Genomic DNA, 24250 nt, shown 5'->3' with positions numbered 1-24250 from the left:
TTTCTATATCCAGTATTGGATTTATGCAATATCCTGACTATTGAGACTTACACTGCAGACATGGGGTGCAGATATCTCTTTGACATACTTACTGGTTTAGGTTCCTATGTACATACCCATGAATTGCTCTATCATTTAAAAGCTCTGTTTTCTGGGGTTTTGAGGATCCTCTAAACCAGCAGTTCTCAACATATGGGTCACAAACCCTTTGGGAGTCGCCTATCAGATACCCTGCATATCAGATATTTGCATTACAATTCATTACAGTAGCAAAATTACAGTTATGAAGTACCAACAAAATAATTTTATGGTTGAGGGTCAGCACAACATGAGGAACTGTATTAAAGGGCCACAGCATTAGGAAAGTTGAGAACCACTGCAAAATGTTTTTCATAATTGTTGTACTGATTTACATTTTCACCAACAGTGTACAAGTGTTTCTGTGCATTCTCACTAACATTTTATCTTTCATCATTTTCTGTATCTGCGTTTTTTTTTTGTGTGTGTGTGTGTGCTAATCAGCATACATGTACATGTTTATAGGTGCATATGGATGCCAGAAGGTCAGTGCCAGATGTCAGTACTCAGAATCCAATACCTTGGATTTGGATTTTTGGCTTGGGAATTTTTCCAGATTTGGCTTGGTCGCTCTCTCTTTCTTTAAAGCAATGTATCATTTGTCAATTTCATACTTGTAGGTACCACGTTTTAGTCAAGGTTACCCGCCCATCCTTTTGAATCTCCCTCCCACCTCCACCAACTCTTTCTCTTCCAACCAAGCCCCTATCCCACTTTTGCGTCTTTTTGCCTTGTGTTTGTTTTGTGGTCCATTGGGTTTAACCGGGGCCATCCCTGTGGCCATGGGTGTGGAGCTATCTACTGGAACATAAGGGCCTCACCAGTAATTGTATCACTGAGGTCAATGCATTCTCCTCACAGCAACTACAGACTGTTAATAGCTCCTCTGGGTGGGGCTGGACCCATGGACTGATCCCCCAACAATAACTGAATGTTTATGGGATTTCAGACCTTGTGAAGGCAAGCAGTTAACTGTAACTTATGTGAGTTCATAAGTGTCACAACTTTGTCATAGCTATAAGACAATATTTCAAAATCCTCTCCCTATCATCAGTATCTTGCATTCTTTCAGGATGTTCCCTGAGCCTTGGAGGCAGGGATATGATGGCCCTGTTTAAGGCTGAGTGTGCAGCAGTCACTTGTTTTCAGTATCTTGACTAGCCATTACTCAGTGCATTAACTGGTTTACAGTGCAAAGAGAAATTTCCTTGTTCAAGGCTGAGGGCAGCAAGTCTATGGATATAGATATATTTAGGAGGCTATTTTAGAATATGCCCTTTTAGCAAAATAGAAGTAATAAGTTCATGCTTAGTGCTTGTGACTTCTACAGCAACGGCCATTTGACCAGGTCCCCAGTCAAATTAGATCTAATCAGAAATTTATCATGCCATTATTGCAATTGTAAGCAAAGGTCCAAAGCTTAGGAAGACCACCATTGCCTTTTCTTTCCAAGCTGTTTGCACAGTGTCTTTCATCACTACTAAAAACTAGGCACAAGTAGGAAGACTCCAGGTCAGTTCCAGCATGGCTTATCTGCATTCTCCAATTAGCAAAAAGGTCTTATCATCCATTTATTGTGGGCAATCAAGCAGTGGTTATAACTTACATAGTTCAGGGAACCTCTAGGACCTTCCAGGGCAACAACTCCTAGGAACATATCCTGTATATGGCCTTGGAATCTTTAATAACATACAACCTCTGGAATCAACATTATCCACCCACATATGGTACCTCTGCTCAAACTTGTTGATAATTGCGATTTTTTTTTTAAATTAGCTTATAAGGTGGTAGATTTCAATGTGGCTTCCTCATATATCCTTGGTTTTGGTTAACCATTCCCCATACTTTGTCTTGAGACAAAGTCTCTCACTATCCTGGATCTTACTTTACAGACAAGACTAGCTAGTCGGTGAGCCACAGGAATCTGCCTGTCTCTGCCTCTCCAATGCTGGTATGATAGGAATGTGCCACCACATCTGGAGTGTTGATGGTGGTGGTGGTTGTTTGTTTGTTTTTCTGAGGACCCTGGGAATACAACTCAGGTTCCTCATGCTTTATCTTCCTGATAGTAATAGGTGAGGGGTGTATGTCATTAATTTTCATTTTCATTTTTTTCTGACAATCAGGAATGTTGAAAGTTTGTGGCTATTTGTATGCCATACTTTCAGAAATGTCTTTTCTAACTATGTGCCCATTTTAATTGGGTTATGTGGTTTCTTACCATTTACTTCTTAAGAGAGTTCCCTATGTGTTTTGGGTTTTAATTGTGTATGAGATGTATTGGCTTATTCTATAGTTTGTTTCTTTGTTGATTGTTTTCTTGACTATGCAGGAACATTGTAGCTTGATATTATCCCATTTGCTTATTTTTGCTTTTGTTGGCTGTGTTTTGGATTTCATATCTGGACCACAAATACAGAGAATGTGTTAATGTAGAGAGGGGTAGATAACATTCCAAGTGAGCCCTGAACAAAGATTGCAAGGGATGGAGACACTTTACAGGAAATGGCTGAACTAACTAGAAATCTAGGCTGAGGTTAACTACTAAGTGATTGGCAAAAAGTATTGATTTCAGTAAATGGAATTAGAAGTCAGTTATGGTTGCACATGTCAATAATCCCCAGCAATTAGGAGGCTGAAGCAGGAGGATTATGAGTTTGAGGTTAGCCTGCACTAAATGGTAAGTTCTAGACCATACTGGACCACACAATAAGAATCCTGGTCCACACAATAAGACTCTGTTTCAAAAAAAAAGTAAATAAAATAGAAATGCAATGACATTGGTGTGGGTGGCAAGTAAATTAGCCAAAAGAGGAGGCATCTAATATTAGTGCAGTGGTGAGTTTGTATAGAAGACTAGAAGCTATGTTTAGTCTATTGGGAATCAAAAATCACACTTGTGCCTGGTCTGATTTCTGAGGTTAGATTCTTTTCCCCAGAAGTATTTGTTAGCTACTGACTGTTGGCACATAACCAGAGATGTTTTTTTCTGATGGCAGAGAATTGGCAAGGACTGCATCTTAGACTTCATTATAAGGTTAGGAAACCCACTGTTGCTTATGTTGTTTAAAAATATAAGCCCTTAACTGTCACATGGCAAAGGAATGGTTAAATAAACAGTGATGAATTTTTACATTTCCAAACAAAACATAATAAATTAATAAATATTATAAGTGATTGAACCCAGCCACAAATATATGAATACTGTACGATTCTACTTACACAACAGACAGACAAATCCACACAAACAAAACGAAGACAGTGGTTTCCAGTGGCTGGGGGAAGGAAAGCATGAGATTTAGCGTTTAATGAGAGGCAAGTTTAGACTTGAACAAGTGAATAACCTCTGCAAATGGGTGGTGAAGGTTGCCCAGAAATGGGGACACATTTGTTGTAATATTATGTTTATTTAGCTAAGACTGAAAATTTAAAGGACATTTTTAAAGAAACTGAAAACCACAGTCATTTTCCAACTCTAGAAACGACGACCTTTACTCTCCCTTTTCCTTGATCTCTCCACACTTGGGAGGTGGTGGGGAGTGGTAGGGAGAGGTGTTAATATTTTTGAGAAAAGGTCTCAAATATGTAGCCAGTCTAGCCTTAAACTCATTATCCCCAGGCTTCCTTCAACTTCCTGGTATTGAGATCTCTCTCTCTCTCTCTCTCTCTCTCTCTCTCTCTCTCTCTCTCTCTCTCTCTCTCTCTCTCACACACACACACACACACACACACACACACAGAGAGAGAGAGAGAGAGAGAGAGAGAGAGAGAGAGAGAGAGAGAGAGAGAGAGAATGGGCCTCCTGATTTATGACTTTCTAACTCCTAAGCCCTTTTTAGGAATTATTTTGAGGTTGCCTTGGCATTCTTTCTTTACCCCTTCTGTTCTTCACCGCAGGTCAAATCAGGAGTGTCTCTACTGGCCCTATCTTCCCTGTGACCTAACCTTTTCTGGACATCTGCATCAGTTTTGGTACTCTCATTCTTCATTAATGTGCATACATAATGCATTTATACTCTAAACATATTCAGTGGATCTAATGTAATGAGCGGGGATTTTAAATGCAGGCAACCTGTGCTATTACTCATTAAATCTGGGGAAATTCTCTTCATTTTCCCACTATAATTTCCTCATCTGTTAAATAATAATCACACCTTCTTTAATATGATTGACACGAGGATTGGAGTAATGTGTGCTTTGTTCATTACTTGACATATTATAGGCAAACAACAGATGACAGATATCTTCACCCACATGTGTTTGCTCACGTTGTATCAGAGTCTCCAAGAGCAATGAAAAAAGTCAGACCACCTACCCAGCAGAGGATGAGAGCTTGTGAACCTTGCCTGTCCAATCTTGATTTGCCTCATTTCTCAGTAAGATGTAAAGTAAGAATTCACTGGAAGTTAAAGATCAGTGAACATGGACTTCTGTGGTTTTCCTTTTCCTCACCTTGATAAATTATCCTTACATCTCACTTTAAGTTCAATGAGAAGGTCCAGAAACTTGAAATGCAAGGATCACCTGATTTTACTTGAAAATCATAACGACTTAGATGGTACTGGATACCCGCCCTGAAATGTGGCTTCATAAACACCATATTAGATATAAGTTACACTTTCATAGATACACATTTTCTGTCCTTCTTGTCTTCTGTACATCCTATAGAAAAGAGTTGGCTATGCACAATATTCAAATAAATATGCTGAAGAGCTTCCTGACAGGAGAAAGACGAGGCAGGAAAAGTCTGGGCATACATCCTTAAATAAAAATTAAGGCAGGATCATTAAGAGCAAGCCAAGAAAATACAATCCAATTCAGAAGACTTTATCTATAGATTTCCAGGGAAAGTAACTCCAAATAACTCACAAGAGCATCCCACAAGACAGAGAGAACTTGAGGACATTGAGTCTCTTTCAGAGAGCTCTTACATCAGACCAAATATAAAACCTGTTCCATCCGGTACTTCTCCCTTCTCAAGGTCTAACTTAGAAGGAACCAAAGCAGCTGCTCCAAGTCAGACAACAGCCAGTAAATAAAGGAAGAGATGTTGAGTGTGACTTGTATTTCTCATAATGGTCTCTAGGCCTGAGGTGAGTATGAACTCCAGAAGAAAGGCAATTTGGAAGGAGATAACAATCCAGTGTTTGGGTAGTAGATTTAAATGTCCTTTTATTCCTTGTAAATGACTAGAGGACATCTTATTGCCTAAAGTAGCTGGAAAAGCTACTGAACTCGCTTGAGATTTCACTCAGAGTGAGGAACAAGCTGACAGAGCAGGTTTTGCAGGAACAGTTGCATGAAAGAATAAAATCAATTCTGCCAGCACCCTGTTGGATCTCGCCCCATTACTAAACCAGTCTCATCCACCACATGACTAAGGACAAGGAATTCAATGCCTTTATTTCATCATGAGAGAAAATAAGAGGACTCTACTTAAGCATTACATAAATTAACTTCCTTATTAGCACAAATATCAAACATCTAATATCGCTTGGTCTACTTAATTTTCAGTACATGTTCTTTGTTGTTTACAGTATTAAAGACAAAAATTTTCCACTTAGAAAATAAAATGATAGGACAAATTTAATAGTCATCCTTTGTGACTTCTTTAAAGAACACAGGAACTACTGGCCAAGCTGGAAGAGAGTGCATTAGTTCTTTATTCCTCATAATAAATAATCACCAATATTTTTGTGTTTGGCTAGAAAGTCTTGGCTATCTTAGAACTGGATGTGGGTGCTAAGAATGAACCCAGATCCTCTGGAAGAACAGTCAGAGTACTTAAGCATGGAACCATCTCTCCAGCCTCAATAACAATCTACAACTTTGATACTAACCCTCCATGTGTGAGTTTTCTCTTCTATGGATTGTTACATTGACTGTAGATAGCATATTAGTTCTGTTCATTAAAGTATATGTTTTCATATGACAGACTGACGTACAGCTGGCCATTCCAGGATAGTCTCGCTTGTGTGTGACAGCTGAGATTTTTGCCTGAAGCACATCTTATCACATTCAGCAGGCTAGCTGAGTCAGTGTTCATGGCAGCTAGATTCTAAGAGAACAGTAGTGGATGCTGCAAGACTCTGCAGGCCTAGACTTGGGAGTCATATAATATCAACTTCTGGGAGGAGATGGAACCTTTACAAGGTAGGGCCTAATTAGATGTCTTCAGGTTAAATAAGGGTGTATCCTTGAAGGTATATTTGGACCCTGACCCAACCTTCTGTTTTCACTTACCAGCTGCCATGACATGTGTTACTGCCATGATGTAATGCTTCATTGCTATCCCAGAAGCTATAGGACCAACTGACTAAGTAGGCAGAAACTGAGTCCAAATACATATTTTCTCTTTTTAACTTGATTGTGTCAAGTATTTTGTTAAAGTAACAGAAACCTGACCAGCCAATGAAACACAATGCCATATAATATAGACTAAAAAAAGAAAAGGTAAGACAGGCAAATGACAGGCATAGAGTATTTGTGAAAATATATGGATGTGTTTAGGACTGCTTCATAACCCAGATCATTAAGAGTCATTCAAAGCTAAACAGAAAGCTCTCATTTCTCCTGTATATAAGTCCTCAGATTCTTAATAATTATGTTTTCATCTGGACATAGCATAATTGAGGTAGACAGTGCTACCATCCCATGATACCCTGCAGCAGCTGTGACAATGGTAATATCCTTGCAAACACCCCTGTCGATGACAAGAATCTACTTATGGGGAAAGGAAAAAGGGTGAGGGCAAGGACAGGAAATTTGAGGTTTTGCTCAGTTGACATCACAATTATTCACAGGCTGCAATGAGACAGGGCAACATTTGAACTTCATGAAAAATTCTATTAGAAAGAAAAATGGCTTGTGATTTTCATTTTTATAAAATCACACGTGCCACCAAAATCCCTGGAAACTAGATATGAAGTAAACAGAAGACACTCAGAGGTAGAGAGAAGAAGTCAGTGACAATGGACCCTAGGGTACAGTGTGGTGACTTCTCTGGTTTTACTTCTGCTGTCCTATAACTTAGATAAGTGTTCAAACAGTGCAGACATCCATAACTACAACTGATACGGACCTCCTCAAAGAAGAAATCCACTCTCTTAGTGAAAGAGTCGAAAAAGGAAGAGCCTAGTACAATGTAAAAACTTACAGTAATGGCTACACACCCTGGAAAGCACAGTCAACCATCCCAGCCAAAGTAAGTGAAGACCCTGCACTTCCTTTGAAAGGGTATAATAAGACACTCGAGCTGCCACCTGATATGCATACATAGAGGTGGGATCAGAGGAGCCAAGTAGGGATTGCCATTGCCATGTGACTAAGAGACCCTTCCTGTCATGGGGGGACCAGTAGAGAGTCAGGACATTCATTATCAATAACTAGTAGAAGGACAAACTTCTCTTTAGAAATAGTGTCAGTGGAGGCCAGAGAGAGTGCACTGAGGAGTCACTCCTAACTCTCCCACATGAGAAAGTGTCAGCAGCACCCTGCTAGCATCCAACTATAGTGAAGATCCTCAAATGGAATTGTTAAGTCTGAACTTCTACCTGTAACTACTAGTACAAAGAAACCAGTCTATTGAAACAGAGAGAAAATAGGGAGAGAAGAGCAGAGCCTCAAATGAATGATAACTGGAGACTCCCCAAGTTTTGTCAAAGATGCATACCTACACATTTAAGAAACTTAGAAAATCCCAGAGAGATAAATTTTTAAAGATCTACATTAAAACATATCATAGGAGGCTAGAGAGATAGCTCAGTGGTTAAGGACACTGGTTGCTCTTCCAGAGGATCTGGGTTCAATTCCCAGTACCCACATGGCAGCTCAAACCTTCTGTAACTCCAGTCCTGGGATATCTGATGCTCTCCTCTGACCTTCATGGGTACCAGGCATGCACATGGTGCACAAAATACATACGGGCAAAACACCGATTCACGTTCAATTAATTACTTAATTATCTGTATTTAACTTCTGAAAACAAGAAAGTTCTATAACAATGAAAAATCTCAAATCAATAAGAGAGAAACCTGGTGTGGAGGAAAGGGAGACTGAAAATTCAAACTATGGTGGATTTTTCATAAGAGAATGCTGCAAGGCAGGAAGAATTTGAACAATATTTTTCAAGTGCTGAAATCCATAATTCTATTTTAAAAAATGTTGGAAATAAAGGAAAAGCCAGGATATCTCAGATGAAGCAAGATTAAGAGACTATATTGACAGTAGAGTAACCCTAAAACACTGATAAAGAAAACTCCCCCAACACAAAGGAAGCTTTGGAAAACCAAAATGACAGAATACAGAATGCAGAAATCTTGGTAAATACAACAGGGGTAATTTGCGAATTTTGGTATGGTATTTGATGGCTGAAATTTGATGGTGAAATCTACAAGTCTAATTGGATTCTATATGCATACCAATCGCAGCCTCCCTCCCTCCATCCTCTCCTTCCACTTCCTCCCCCCTCCTCCCCTCTGCCCCCCAATTCACCCCTCCTCCACATTCATTCAGAAAAGGGCAGACCTCCCCCTGGCATCAGCAAAATGTGGCCTGTCAAGCTGCCATAAGACCAAGCACTTCCTCCTGTATTAAGGCCTGGCAAGGCAATCCAGCACAAGGAATAAGTTCCCAAGAGCCAGCCAAAGCACCAGGGACAGCCCCTGCTCCCGTTACCAGGAGTCCCACAAATAAACCAAGCTACACAACTGTCTCATATATGCAGAGGGCCTAGGTCAGCCCCATGCAGGCTCCCTGGTTGTTGGTTCAGACTTTGCATACAGAGAATTTTTAAAGACCATTATATTAAAAATAAGGAAGGTAGGGCCCTTCAGAGATGACTCAGCAGGGAGCAGTACTTACTGCCAAGCCTGATGACCTAACTTTGATCCCTAAGACCTAAATGATGGAAGGAGAGCACCAACTCCTACAAATTGTCCTCTGAGCTCCACACATTCACCATAGCATGTGCACACATGTGTGCATGTACACATATGTACATACATGCAATAAACAAACAAATAGCTAAAAACAAGAAGGAAGATGATAGAATGATTATGATTAGTTATTATATGTAATAATAAAATAGATGAACCATCAAAGAACAATAAGATCTAAGCTAAAAATATGTATATAAAAATTTCAAATAATAAAAATAAAATTTTAAATTGATAAAAACAGATAAAATAAGATTTGAAACATGCTCAAATAACTCACAGAAAGTCATGAAAAATGAGAAGAAAAACACACAACCAAAAATAAATATTATACTTTAATGTACTAACAATTACATTCTAATTCTATTCTAATAAATAGTGTAAAAAGCCAAGTAAAGGAGAGATTGGTAGAGTAGATTACAAATATCATACACTAATATTATATTGAAATTTATTTCAAATGTGATTATATAGGAAGGCTAAAATTAAAGGCTGGGGAAAGGATACATACTACAAGTGTTAATAAACAGAAAATGAGCATAGTCATATTAACAACATAGAGAATTCAGATCAAAGGGACCGACAAAAAACAAAAACTACCTTGTGACATCTTGTTTCAAAAAATACAAAACGTAAACTGAGACTCAGTTTTCTTCAAATGTGGTCTCCAATAGGCTGTCCATGCTCCAGGAGATGTAGGAGATGACCCTACACCTATTCAGGCTACAGTGGATAGCGCTACACTCACCCGTGTTCCGGTGACTGATCCTACACCCACGCACATTACTGGTAGCATTAAGTGGACTCAGTTTTTAAAATTATTTCTTTATTTTTTGTGATTATAATAAAGTCACATCATTTCTCTCTTCCTTTTCTTCCCTTGAAACCCACCCATATACCTCACCTTGCTCTTTTTCAAATTTATGGCTTCTTTCTTCATTAACTATTGTTACTCATGTATATGCATACGTATATTCCTAAATGCATAAGTACCATTTGCTCAGTATATATGTTGTTTGTATGTATATTTTCAAATTGGGAGAGAAATGTGGTAGAGGATGATGGGGGAAGTTACAGGTAAGGGAGTCAAGATGGATTTGATCAAAACACATAATATTCACATATGAAATTCTGAAACAATAAATTAAAAAGGAAAAACCAAAAAGGTAAACCCAATAAAACATATGTATTAGAGATCTTTTGAGAAAGAGGTGTGTGTGTGTGTACATACATACATGCCCATGCACACACATTTGCTGTGATTATGTATGTGTACAATTTTTCAAGATACAGACAAGGATACCATAAAATTTATATGAAGAAAAAAAGAATAGGTAAAATACTTAAAAATCTAAAACCAGTGAGAAAATCGGTTTACCTGCTAGCAGAAGATGTTATATAGGTATGATGATCTCACATTCTAATTAAGATGTAAAGATCAATAAGACAAGAAAAAACACAAAAACAAAAACAGCTGAATTTTTATTAAGTACAAAAGCAATTCATTGGAAGAAAGAAAGTCCATTCAAAAATGATATAGAAAAAACTAATATCCATAGAGAAATGAGTCTGGCCCTAAAACCCACATCTCCAGCTCTCAAACAGAGCACTAAATTAAAACATAAATATAGAGAAATCTTACAGAAACAAGAGAAGGATCTTCATCACATACAGCTAACAAACACTGTAAAAGAGGCGATACCAAAAGCAACATCCATGAAAAGATTTGATAAATTGAAGTTCATCAAAATTAACATTTTTGCTCTGCAATCAACCATGTTAAGAAGATTAAAAGACAGATGGCAAATTGGGAGGAATTATTTGCAAACTACATACTGGAGAAAGCCCTGGTGTCGAGATTATATAAAGGATTCTCAAAACTTAGCATTAGAAGAACTATCTAATTAGTTAAATAGGCAATAGACACAAAGAGCTATTTTATCAAAGAGGTAAAGACGGCAATAAGTGTATTGCAAAGGTATGCTGTTATGTTAGGGGGATAAAAAAACAGACTCCAGGGAAGCCTGATGTCGGGGAGCATGCCTACAACCCCAGCATTTGTGAGGCTGAAAAGAAAATATCTGGAGTGCAAGAACTTCCTGGGCTGCACAGTCAGACCTTATCTCAATTAAAAAAAAAAAAAACAAATAAACAAAAACAGCTGAACTGACAACCAGGGAGCCTGCATGGGACTGACCTAGGCCCTCTGCATGTATGTTACAGTTGTTTAGCTTGGTCTTCTTGTAGCACTCCAACAGTGGGAGCAGGGCATTGTCTCTGACTATTTTTTAATCTTTCTTTTATTTATTTATTGTCTTTATTAAGAGCTTTTTTATTCATTTTACATACTAACCACAGATCCCCCTCTCTTCCCTTCTCTGCCTCCCCCCTGAGCCTTTCCCCCTAACCCACCCCTTATTCCCTCCTCCAAAAAGGTAAGACCTCCCATGGGGAGTCAGAAGAGTCTGGAACATTCAGCTGAGGCAGACTCAAGCCCCGTCCCCTGCATCAAAGCTGTGTAAGGTGTCCCACCATAGGTAATAGGCTCCAAAAAGCCAGCTCATGCACCAGGGATGAATCCTGATCCTGCTGCCAGGATGTCCCTTAACTCTTTTGCCTGCCAGGGTGCCCCTTAACTCTTTTGCCGGCTTTTGGGACCCATTCCTCATACTGGGTTGCCTTGTTCAGCCTTTATATGAAGGAAGATACCTACTCTTACTGCAATTTGACATGCCATGTTTGACTGATATCCATGGGAGGCCTGCCCTCTTCTGAATAGAAATGGAAGAGAAGTGGAGGGGGAGCAGAGAGGAGGGGCAAAGGAACTGGGAGAAGAGGAGGGAGGAGAAACTGCAGTCAGGATTTAAATAACAATAAATAATAATAATAATAAATCATTTTTAAATGCCACAAATTAAGCACAATGAGATATATTACCCAAACATTTAAAGATGGTGACAAATAAAGGCTAGAGAAAATGAAAATTGCTCATTCATACATTGTTATTAGGAATGAAAATGATACAGTTTATAGAGATGCAAAATTTATATTCATGCAAACTCTTCTCATAAATGTTTGCATCAGCTTTATTCACAAGAGACAATCAGGAAACAGCTCATATTTCTTGAGTGAGTGACAGTTAAACACATTATGGGGATCCATACCATGATGCATTATTCAGCAACAGAAAGCAGTTGACTCAATGAATACAACTTGGGTTAATATCCAGGAGATCATGTAAGTAAAATAAAAGCCAGTCTCAAAAGTGATGTGCTATACCATGTAACTTATATAACATGCTTTATATGTACAACTATAGAACTGGATAACAAACTAGTGATACCTAGGAGCTGAGGAAGTGTTTCAAGTTGTTGAAAAGTTTGTCTAGGACAGAACAAGTTGGGAGATCCTTGTGGTGGTAGAGCTGTTTAGTTACTTGATAGGACCCATGTCAATAACCTGGCTGGGAAATTGTACTCTAGTCCTGCAAAATGATACCATATGGAGGTGGGGGAAGGAGGTGTATTGATCTTTCTATATTATTCCTTACATCAGCTTGAAAATCTTCAAAACTTAGAACTTAATGAAAAAAAAATTTCAAGTTCAATATCAATACAATGTTTTCTATGGAATGAATTAGATAATGCAGTTCTAGAATATAATTTAGAAAGTTTTGCCAGAAAGGAAACTTATTTTGTGGTGTTTGGAAGTTCATGATATCTGGGAATGACAGAGATAGAAGAAATAATCTTTGCAGCGAACACGCTAGGACCTCATTGTGTTCTAGGCAACACATTTGCCTAGACACCATGGTTCCCTTCTGAGTTGCTGGGGAACAATCACAGAGGCCCTGAAACACACTTGGTGAAAGTTGGTCCATACTAAATACTTCTCCATTTTCACTGTGCAATTGAGCATTGGTTTAGGTGCACTTGAGAGGAAAGCCTGGGTGTGAGTCTGTCACACTCTGAGGGAAAAGAGAGTCTGTTTTTCTGTCTTAGATGACTGAGATAAAAAGAATATAAGAAGTTCTGCAAACCAAGGGAAGCATTGAGAAGGTCTGTGATGATCACAAACACAACAAAGTCAGCTATAGACAGAATGTCATGCTTTGCAATGAAGAGACTGCTCTTGAAAATCTAAATGGAAAGAGCCACACTGAGGAGATGGCCCAGCAGGCTAAGGTGCTTGCAGGCAAGGCCGGTGGTCTGAGTTTGATCCCAAGGACCCACACGGTGGAAGGAGAGAAATGACTTCAAAAAGTTACTGTCTGGCCACGTGCACACTATGGCACCCACCCACCCTCCACACAATACACATACTAAATAAAAGTGATAAAAGGCAATAAAAATTTTAAATGTCGAATCCTGGTGAGTAGGGTGGTTACAGGAAGGTAGTTCGATTCTTTGATAATTTATCTATTTTTTCCTGCAGTTCTTGGTACTATTTATTACTTTATTGTATAGTTCATGCTGTGCGTTTTTTTTTTTTAGAAAGTCATACATTTTCACTTATCTTTCCAATTATAATAATATATAATTGTACCTAGCATTTCTTAATTGATTTTAACATTCTCTTCCATTTATGTATACCCTCTTTATTTCTAATTTTATATATACTATCTATTATAAAACAAGGTTTTACAGCAGACTTAAACATTTCAAAAGCACACTAGGAGAAATCAACTGAACTACAGGGCCCAACAGTAACTGTCTCAAATGCGGCTATCTAGTCCAACCACATCTCACTGTAAAGTACACGTGCAATTTATATGTGGTTAATTCTATACCCTTCGCCTATTTAACCTAAACCAGCTGCTGTTACTTCATTGCTCTACACAATATGATTAGCTCAAGAAAAGTCCTAGGGTGGCGGATGAATGAAAAATGTCCCCCACAGGCTCAGGGAGTTGGATATCTGGTTCCCAGTCCCCAAGAGGCACTGCTTGGGGAGGTTGTGAAGTGAAGCGTTGATGGGAGAAGCACACCACTGGGTGCGGGCTTTGAGTGTTTATAGATCTGCAGCACTTCCTGCTGGCTTTCTCTGCTTTGTGCTTGTGGTAAAGGATGCAAGCTCTCGGCGTCCTATTTTGCTGTCATACCTGCCTTGCTGCTGTCCCTCCTGACAACAATCTCTCTCTCTCTCTCTCTCTCTCTCTCTCTCTCTCTCTCTCTCTCTCTCTCTCTCTCTCTCTCCCTCCCTCCCTCCCTCCCTCCCTCCCTCCCTCCCTCCCTCCCTCTCTCTCTCTCTCTCTAGTTATTTATTATGTATACAGTGTTCTGTCTGCATGTACCCCTGCAGGCCAGAAGAGGGCACCAGATCTCATTACAGATGGTTGTGAGCCACCATGTGGTTGCTGGGAATAGAACTCAGGACCTCTGGAAGAGCAGCCAGCGCTCTTAACCTCTGAGCCATCTCTCCAGCCCCATAAGCCCATTAAACTCTTTTCTAAGTTGCTCTGATCACCTGTTTTGTCACTGTAAGAAGAAAGTAATACATACATCTAAGGCCACCAGTGGCCGACACCCTCCTTTTTATAGTCAGTGACTCAGGAGTAGAGTCTGGTTTTCTTAAGTTTAATATTTATCTTTGTTGAGAAGAGTAGCTCTCTCTCCAGCATTATTCAGGCATAGTAAGAAAGCATTTGGTCCCAGAGCTTGTGAAGATCTATCCAGAAAATGAAGTGGGTTCTCAGAAAGATACAATTAAAAGAGAGAAACTGCCTTGATACCAAGTTCAATGTCCCTAATACCAGTTTCTCAGAGGTGTAGCACAAGATGACTTTACTTTTACTGAGCAAGATGATGTTTGTCCATATTTATCGTTAGACAATATGCAAATGTTTAGAATGCCTACAAATCTACTCCAGATACATTTGTATAGCTGACTTAGTTACAGATAATTGTCTTTGGGGGACTTGAAATCTCCCCCGGCAAATCCTATTTTTAAGTGAAATGTTCTTACTTTGCTTTCCAGATTGTCCTCTCAATTTTCTAAAGCCTGAGGTCTGTAAATATAGAACTGGTGGATATAGCTTGATTTTAGTGCAGCACTCTGAGTTTGGATGCCAAGGCTATGCTGAAATGTAAGTGTTGTTAAAAGTGCTGACAATATTTAAAAGATTTTGGGTCAGTTGAACTTGGAATGCCTAAGCACTTTTGATTAGGGTTGAAACCACATTTTATCAACCCTCAAAAAGATGACCTAGAGGCTGTCCAGCTGTAGCTATCTGAAGCTAAAGGTTATTCACCCAGGCCAGGCAATTAAGGTAAATCCTATTGAATCCCACTGAGAAATGCTACTCTTCCCCTGGTAGAAGCCAAAGACCCACACATTGACCCAATAAACTTCCAACACTCTCCTAACACTTCCTCTCCACACAGCACCTGAACATAGAAGAGTCATCTAGGGGCTTCAATCTTTTGATTCACCTTCTGTGAATAGAGGTGAGTTAAAGGTAAAGTGTTCCATTCATATCTGGAGGTTCACTCTGAGAAATATGCATTCTAGGTCTACCATGCCCATCCTCATATTTATTGATATCATCTATCAATAAATATGGTACCATCTCCAGTCCTATTCTCATTCTAGAAGACATTCATTATCACCAGGGCCTGAGTTCTGAAATTATTCTCAATGCAAAACAATAACCTCTAGCATCTACTGAAAGCTTCTTGCTTATTGTACTTACCTTGATCTCAATATATATACATATATATGTATGTATGTATATATATGGTCTTTGCCTCTGACCTAAATATATAAAGTTCTTCCTCGGTTTCAGACAATGAACTACCTTCTCTGTGGCTCCACTCCATCTTCTTGCTTAGATAATTTTGAATACATAAAAAGTTCTAGTGTAATAGGGCAGAGAAAGAGCACACATAGTTTTCTAGCATGGCTGGGGGAAAGGTAGGTAGGCAACAACCATATCAATAACTCACCAGGGAGTGATAACTGGTATGAAAAAATAAAGCAGGAAACAGGGAGATACAAAGATGGAGGGGGTGATAGTGAGATACCCTCTTTAATGGGGCTGTTTGGCATTTGAACAGTAGTGTAGAAATCAACAGGAGGTGGTTTGTGGGAAGACTTCATAGACTTCCTTATGTGGTATTAAGTCACTGGATAGTTTACAAAGGATTTTTGGGAATCTTATGGTAGTGGTCTTAAATGGAAGCAGGAAGGATACTTAATGTAGACCTGAGTTTTAGAAGGCTTCATTAAGTATAGGATGCTTAATGAAGGCCTGAGTTATAATAATGAAGACCTGAGTTAAAGAGATAGTAAGAAAACAGAACATGGGTGGATGAAAAAATAAATAGATAGATGGTAGCTAGTTAGAATAATAGATAGATGATATAGAGATACATATAGTAGATATATAGACATACCTATAAATACATTATATATATATATATATATATATATATATATAGAGAGAGAGAGAGAGAGAGAGAGAGAGAATCATCAAATTATTGCATTAAGGCTAGTTGATGGGTCCCATGCAAGATGAAACTGGGGCATGGCTAGATAGTACTCTGTCAGAGTTTGGTGCCTGTAATGGTAGTGACACCATTTTCTGAAGAAAAGAATGAGTTGTGAGTGGTTTTTTGTGAAGAGTTTGGTTTTTAGACATATAAATTTGAGACTGCCTACTATACAGTGAAGTAGAAATGTCCACTAAGAATCTAAAAAAAAAAATCACAAAAGAGGGGAATATTAGCAAAGTATCATGATATACAACTGTGAAAATATAATAATGAATCCAATTATTATTTTAATTAAAATATTTGAGAATATCATACATAAATACTGTATCTCCATCATTTCCAATACCCCCTTGCCTCTCTGCAACTCCCCCAGTACACACACACACACACACTTATCCTATGAATCCATTTAAGAATGCTCATATGTATATGTGTTTAGCGCTGATCACCTAGGTGAAACCCACTATTTTACACACTAATTACTTAAAGAGGTGATTTGTCATTTCCTGATAAATGAGATAATGTACACAAAAACACGTATGGTAAATTGTGTGTGCGTGTGTTTAAATAAAGTATCATCTGTGGTTTTTTTCAAGCTCAAGAAAGATCAAGGCTGGAGACCAACTTGGAAGTCTAAATTTGTATGTATTATCTTTAAAGCCAAAGGCTCAGAGATGAGGACATAGCATGGGCTTCTTCAACATGATGAAAAAAAGATAGCGAGAACAGAGAGGGAAACAAAAGAGATGAAGTCTGGTAGTGTTAAGATTTCAATCTTGTGTATGCAAGTGTGTGTGTGTGTGTGTGTGTGTGTGTGTGTGTGTGTATACAAGTACATATTGGTGGTTTTTAATTGGAGACAACAAATCGGTATAGCCATTTAACAGCTAGCTTTAGAAACTAGATTGTTATCCCAGATCTATAAATTCTCTTCCTTTGTCATATACTCAGCTCTTAGTTTTATATATGATTATGCCCTTTATTTTCTAGGTTATCATTTTACACTTACATATTATATTTAGTTTTTCCATGGATCAGTGCTTTGTTCTGTTCCTGAATTTATAGTATATTAGCTTTTTCTCATTAATGGTTCTTTTTTCCTTCTTATTAAAGACCTTTAAATGAGTACATTTTCTTCTAAACACTGTTTTGGCCACATCCCATCACATTTTGATATTCAGAGCTGTGTTTATTATTACTTTAAAATAGATTTTTATTGCATTCCTAATTTCTTTCCTAAGCCAATTTTTACTTATAAAAAAGTATTTTAATATCTCAAGAAATTAAGCAATTTGTTCATATTTTCATTATTCTTTCTTAAATGTGTTGTGGTTAAAGCATGTGTTAGGCAGAATTCTTGCTCCTACGAGGTTGGTAGCTGACATCTTAAAGATAATTTTATGACCTATTTAGGACATTCTTTGGGTGACAACTATAAACAGATATATTTAGATTTTTCTTGACTAATTTTTTTAATTTGTCAGATTTGCTTGGATAGTTGAATTGCCTACATTTTTAAAAAAATTTCATTTATTTATTTTCATTTATTAATCTTAATAATCTTAATCCTTGACTTTCTCACTCTTTAGAATCTCCATTCTCTAGGAGTAATTGAAATCAAGAACAATGATGGCAAAGATCTTATCTTTATGGTAGAGGGAGTTGGTGATGAAATCTGTTATTTCTAAAGTGTGTAGTCGGTGGCTAAGTCCCCATGCCTTCCTAAATGCTACCTTGACGTTTAGTGCGCTAGAGTTGTACCTCCATTTCTGCCTGTAACTTCTGTAAGGAAGGACTCTACCTCCATTATACCATCACTGCTCCCTGGAGAGCCAGAGTCTTCTTCCTGATCCCTTGGCACTCAACTGGATGAAGAGATGAATCACCAGCAATTATTCCTTTTCACTTCTGCCTGGTGTTCACATTTTCTGCACTCGCTATCCTCTACTGTTTGAGATCTCCTCAAAACATTGAATTCTACCAAAATAAAAAGAAATATAAGTTTGACTCTAGGGAATGGAGTCGTTATATTGCTAAGCCTAATTCTGATTCTCTCTGACCCAGGAAGTAAGAAATACTGACGTTCTGATGTGTATGCTGTATTAGTTCCTTCTCTCTTTGCTGTGCCCAATACCTGTCCCCCAAAAAAGTAATTTAAAGGAAGAATTATTTATTTGGAGCTCATGGTTTGAGGGGATGTAATCCATCATGTGGCAAAGGCATGGGAACAGGCAATTCCATGGCAGCAACATCATGTTACATTGTGGCATCAACTAGGAAGCAGAGACAGACTAGGTCCAGATTTGGAGCTTAGTTCTAGTCCCCAAGGCCCAGCACCCTGTGACCCACATCCTTCAATTAGACCATTCGTTCTAAAGATTCCATAACCTTCACCAAATAGATGTATAGCTGGGGACAGTGGTCCAAAACATGTGATTCCACAGGAGATGACTCACATTCAAAGTATAACATTCCTCTCCACCCTTCACAGGCCCAAGACATTCTAACAATGCACAGTCCATTCAGTCCAACTGCAAACATTCCCTTAGTCTTCCAGTTCCAACACTGCTGGACAAAGTCCAAAGCACAGAGTCTATTGGATACTCGAGTAATCTCTTAACTCTGAGCCCTGTTTAAAAAAAAATGAAGTTACAGACTTTTACCATGCAGTCATAGATTAAATGTTCCCATTCTAAAAGGAAGAAATGGGAACATAGAAAGAATAGTTAAGAGTTTAAAAAAAAAATAGCAGCACCTATGACATTTGGATATGACGGCAACATCATATGGGCTGAAATAAGCTTGGGTATTACAGATCCTATAGCTTTGCCACCTGCAGCATATGTAATCTCACCTGGCATAGCTCTGCTTCTCGCCTGAGTTTTTGTTGGTGGATGCCCCATGTTTCTGGCATCTCCAATGTCCTGGGTCTCTATTTCAATCTAGGTTTCATTTTCACAGCTTCTGACAATGGTCTTTCAGGGTCAGGGTCTCTCCGCTGGGAGTCTGACCCTGCCTTGCATTTCCTGTCATCAACGGCTTTCTGGAACATTAATCCATGCCTTCATGATTCTGTAACTCTTGCGTTTTACATACCTACAAAACCAGAACCACATGGGTGATCTACAGGTCTGTCATCAGCTCAAGACCTACCCTTGGCTCTTTGGCCACAGTTGCGGCAGCCTCTGTGCATCTTCATGGTTGAACCTTCGAAGTGGTCCTGCATTGGCGGACTCTTTTTGTGTGAGAACTACCTTTTCAAATGAAAGTTTTTCAAATGAGCTTGCATCTTAATACCCTTGAGCTCTCCGTGGGTAGAATTTTCCCGAGGCACCTTTCTATTATCTAGATGCAAAGTTCCTAAATTCTCTTTAATGGTACTAATCTCTAACAATTACAGCTATTTTGTTTGCACCACCATTGTCTACAATTTTGATCCCTTTCCCCAACAATCTGTGTCCCCCCCCCAGTCTTTCTGCTCCTCTTTTTGCTTTGAATCAGCACCATATACCTTGAAAACAGTTAGCAACAGCCAAGTTACATGATGGTATACTGTCTTGAAATTTATCAATGACTTAGTGCATTGTTTTTTAATTCAGCCTCACTCAATTTTTCAGTACATAAGCAGAAAATAGCGAGATCCCTTTACTGAGTACAACAACATGTATGAGCTTTAAACAGACTGCTGACAAAGCCCTTGTTCCTGTCTGAAACTTCATGATCCTGACCTTCACCATCTGCAACTCTTTCTGGTTTTCCACATTCCTACCAGAATTACTCATCAACTGCTTTAAGAGTTCTTCTGGAACTTCTGTGGTCTGCAATTTCACATTCTTCCGTATTTCTCCCACAAATCAGTTCCAAAAGCCAAAGAACCACATTGTCAGGTTTATCACAGCAATAGCTTACTTGAGTACCAATTTTCTGCGTTAGGGACTTTTCTCAGTGTTATGACCAGAACTCAGAAGGCAGAGGTAGGAGGATTGCCACAAGTTTGAGGCCAGTTAGGTCTACACAGAAAGATCCAGTCCAGCCAAGGATACTTAAAGACCTTGTCTCAAAAACAAAGACAAAAATCAACTTACAGAAGCATTTATATATTTGTTTGTCTGTTTGTTTGTTTGTTTGTGGTTTTTTTGTCAAGACAGGGTTTCCCTGTGATTGTGTTACATGTTCTCCAAAAATGGTTGAAGATAACTTTATTTAATTAAATTCTACATTGTAAATCATGAAAATATTTTTACTTATGTTTATAATTAAACAGAAAACATAAATTATCCATTTTTCTTTTCTGATATTTTATACTAATTTTTCTATGTCTGAATGTATATCTTTTTAATTTCTTTTTCTTTTTCCAATGTTAGAAACTTTTATTATAAAAAGTACTTACAAATAAATTAAAATATCACATGCCTCAATTAACCAGATCCTAAATCTATACAACTCTATGAACTTCTATATGGTTTCAATAGGCATTCAGAACTGAGGCTGTGGAACTTCATATTAAATGTTACATTTTCAGTATTGAATATATTTTTTGCACTTATCCACCACCTGTAATTTTCTTTGCTAGTCTCTTATATGGTGCTGAATTCATCATTATGTTGATTATGTTATCAATCCAGTGGCTGCCAGAGTTCTCAACATCATCTTTTTGAGATGCTTTTCTTACCACTGTAAGCTGCTAAAACATTACCTTTAAGTGTTAGTTAGAAATGATATATGAGGTCAGCAAGTTAGCGCAAGGAACTGCAAAAATCTTCCTCCCTTTTTTTTCTTTCCAAATAAATGTTCCTTCAACCAGAAAGAGAGGGGAGAAGGGTGTTTAGAGGGATAGGAGAATAAGAGTGGTTTGATTTATTAGTTTGTTTAGTCTTTGGAAACAGTACCTCATCGTGTGTCTCTGCTGTCCTGATCTTCCTGCCTTGGTCTTCTGAGTACTAGGACTACATGTATATATTACCATACCCAACAAGGTTTTCTTTAAGAATGTCTGATACCAGGATTTTATTTTTTTTATTTTTCCACTTCAGGATTTTATGGTTTGGGTTCTAAAAGTTGTAGTCACCTTAATCTGCAATCTTTGAGTTCAGATTACTCTATGAGTTCATAGTTGGACTCATACATTATTACGTTGCCATTGAAAAGAAGGTAGGAAAAGCAGATGTACTGTATGATCCTTATTTTCTCTGTTAGCGAGCATGTGAGCATGTTTCCGGTTGTGACAGATACTTGGCCAGCCCTGCTGTATTCAGAAAGAAACTCATTTTCTCATATAACCATAGAGGGAAGTGAAACAGTAGTGCAGAAGGGCTGTTTACATTTCAGCCTCTAACATTGGCTCTGCTACCTTGGACCACCTTGCTTCCTCTATGTATGTGTAAAGGATGCACTTGTGAGTCCTACCATTAAAAAAAAAAAAAAGACTCTCCTTCAAGTCCAGCTGTTTTTGTTTGTTTGTTTGGTTATTTGTTATGTTTTGTTTTTCGAGACAGGATTTCTCTGTATAGTTTTGGTGCCTGTCCTGGATCTCACTCTGTAGACCAGGCTGGCCTCAAACTCACAAAGATCTGCCTGGCTCTGTCTCCCGAGTGCTGGGATTAAAGGCGTGCGCCACCACCGCCTGGCCCAAGTCCAGTTTTTAACAATGCTGACAAACAGCTGTTATTGGTATTTCTTGGAAACCCACATCATCATTTATTCTGGGGATAAGGGACTATGTGATTGGCCCAGGTTAGGGGCTATCAAGCCTGTTGTCTAGTCTAGTAGGAGTATATTCTTTAAGAAGTAACTATATAATCTGAGACAAATGTTTATAGAAGGGAAGATGTATTTTACAAGAGAAGGAAACGGTCTGGCCAGAACAATCCCTAGTCATTATAACAATGTACTCAATTGACAACACTTACACAAAAATCCCTTTCACTCTGAGACACATTAGTACTATGATGTGCTCAAGCAAGTTCTGTCATTTTTAATGCTTAATTTAAAAAAATTATACTTCAGTTTTGAATTTTTGATTTGCCCTACTGATGAACTTCTCACGATTAACAATATTCTTTTTTGTACATTAATTATATTTTATTATATTTAAGAACTTTCTCAAAACTTCTCCTGCCTTATAATATTTATCTTGTAATTGGCATCCAAAATCAGTTTCATCATGGTGTCATCAAACATAACTTGCTTTTGTTGACCTTCTTCACTTCTCCTTCCCAAACTCGCTAAAGAAAAATGAAATTTCAGGAAAGAGTATGGACCTGGAAATTATTATATGAAATGTGGTTACCCAGATTCAAAATGGTAAATATCAATGCTCTCTCATATGTGTACCCTAGCTTTAAATACTTATATTATGCACATGTGTGGATATGAGTGAGAGTGCAGGTCATGAAAGTAGAAAGGGAACTATGACAGAGTTAAAAATGGTGATGGAGAAAGTAGGGGGTGAAAACACACGTGGTGTCCAAGTGGAAGAGGAGCCACTGCGAGTTAAAGGGAACACCATCATTTTCCAACAGCAAAATGGTAAAGACCAAATGTTTTGTATAGTATCAAGTAATGTAAAAGTGTATTATCTAGTGTCTGTTTCTTCAAATCCTCAATCAACTGTTTGGCTTGTAGCTTTCTAATTCTCTTTCTAGCTGTATCCAAACACATACAAAAAAATTTTTAAACATATGTGATTCTTTGCGTAATGTTCTCCAACTTTATCTTTTCTTTGTTGTAGTCAGTTTTGTATTTCAGTATGTACATAGTATCTTAAAACTACAAAGCATTCCACTGTAGGAATATAATAGTATTTGTTTCATTCATCCCCTTTTATTATGCGTGTAAGTTGCTTCTAGTTTTATTATTTCAAAGGATAGGATATGTGTGTTCCCAACAAGTACAGATATATCTTTGTATATATAACTCTGTGCCCTCTGTGACAGTACCTGGAGGAACAATTCCTAGAAATGGGTAGCTGGGTCAAAGAGTGCATCAACAATATCCTTAATAACATTATTGTGGTTAATCATTACATTGCCATCCTTTGATTCTAACCTGTCTAGGATTAATGACTGCTTAATTACTCTCATTTCTTCCCTAACAAATATTATCCCCCTTTACATTCTGATAGTGATTTCTAGAGCCATTCCATTGTAAAGTATAAGTTGTTTCTGAGCTTCTGTGAAATATGAAATTGTTTTCTTGTGCTAAAATAGTTTTGGTTTGGTTTGGCTTCTTGTGCTTTTGGTTTTGATTTTTTGTTTGTTTGTTTGTTTGCCATATCTCCTGTCAATTTTCAATGCAGATGTTTTCATTTGTTGAAACTTTCTGTTAATTTTTCATTCTGTTATAGAAAGAAATTCTGGCATTTTGGGTGCATTTTCAAAACAGACTCTAAATCACCAACAACCTGAAATATATCGTTGTGTTTCTCAGAGTGCCCAAGTTTAGACTTCAGGCAAACTTTTCTTCCCTTTCCTCTTCCCCTCCCTCTTCCCTTTCTCTTCCCTTCTGTCTCCTTCCTTTGTTTTCAGTCTCAGCATGCTACTGAACACACCTGAAAGTCTTCTTCGTCCCTCAGAGTAACATCAGGCTGTCTGAAGGATGTTACAGTCTTCCTCTAAAGGAACAAAATGGCTGCTGATCTGGGAAGAGCTCTGCAGAGCTTCTTTTCCCACAGCCTGGTCCTCAGCTGTGAACTGCTATAGCACTTGGTGCTCACAGAAGGCCCCGGCCCTTCTTGTCAGCATA

General features: G+C 38.2%; 1 protein-coding gene across 2 annotated transcripts in view; it reads right to left on the bottom strand.

The window, feature by feature from the left end:
• Kel (Kell metallo-endopeptidase (Kell blood group)) overlaps window positions 1-24250 on the bottom strand; it is a 76994-nt gene that overhangs the window by 24098 nt on the left and 28646 nt on the right. The window lies entirely within an intron of this gene.

This window comes from Peromyscus maniculatus, chromosome 3 (assembly GCF_049852395.1).
Source record: "Peromyscus maniculatus bairdii isolate BWxNUB_F1_BW_parent chromosome 3, HU_Pman_BW_mat_3.1, whole genome shotgun sequence".
NCBI lineage: Eukaryota > Metazoa > Chordata > Mammalia > Rodentia > Cricetidae > Peromyscus > Peromyscus maniculatus.
This window is presented reverse-complemented; position numbering and strand designations above follow the sequence as displayed.